Genomic DNA, 1,112 nt, shown 5'->3' on the forward strand with positions numbered 1-1,112 from the left:
TCACAAGGCATTGCATAGAATAATATACCATAACATATCCTAACATCCATCCATTATCTTTACCCCTCATCCCCTATGGGGTCGCAAGGGGCTGGAGCCTATCCTGGCTGTCATTGGAAGCAAGGTGGGGTACAACCTGGACAGGTCGCCGGCCTGTTACTGGGCCAACATGTAGAGTTCAGAGTGACCAATCAACCCATGGGACAAAGCATCATAATATCACAAAAATGTATTTTGAAATGGATGGCCAGATTAAATTTTTTGTGCATACCTCATATTTTTTGTCTTAGACTTACCTTAAATGAAAGCAACAGTGCACTGTAAAATATTCAAGATGTTCTGAAACCTTTTGTAAAGTTTTGGACCAAAGAAGAGGGTTTGAAAGTGTCCTCAGCAGAAGGCATTTGAGTTAAAGCTGGGGTTGGTCGTCAGATTTAGATACACTTTTTGTTAAACTGGTTAAAATGATCTTCATGTCCCGATGGCAATCAATACATAATGTGTTCTTGAAAAAGAGCGAAAAAAAGCCGCTTTCTACAGCCGCAGTAAACCTGGGAAAACACCAACCAATCCCTGCCATCAGGGCCCAAATTATGAAACCAATCAAATCCCGTCCTGCCGTTCTGCCCGCCTCCTGCAAAGCGTACATTTCATGTTTGTTTGTGTTTTTAACTCCCACTATGATAATGTTTTGGTGTTTTCCTACCGCTGAGTGAGATATGAGTTGACATAGTGCAAAACACAAACGATGTGCTGAGGACCGGTTTTCAACCAGTCACGATTATATGGTTGTAAATCAGCGGCGCTCGTGCATGTGAGCGGGGACGTCATTTTGGAGGAGCTCTGAGGGGACGGGGAGAGGGGTTAGACTGAGTCCTGAGAAATGCTAAATTCAAATTCATGCTAGTTTTCTGTGACTACCACCCCTAGCTTTAAGATAACTGACAACCCATTTAAAAACATCACTAATTTAACAAATATTCTCCATAGTGAATTATATACTGACAGATCAACTGTACAACAAATTTCCACACTTTAAAAATGATATTTCTTACATTTTTGAATAACTTTATGATGTCACAAGAATAAAGAGAGAGACAGAGCGAGCAATG

Source organism: Notolabrus celidotus, chromosome 12, assembly GCF_009762535.1.
Source record: "Notolabrus celidotus isolate fNotCel1 chromosome 12, fNotCel1.pri, whole genome shotgun sequence".
Taxonomy (NCBI): domain Eukaryota; kingdom Metazoa; phylum Chordata; class Actinopteri; order Labriformes; family Labridae; genus Notolabrus; species Notolabrus celidotus.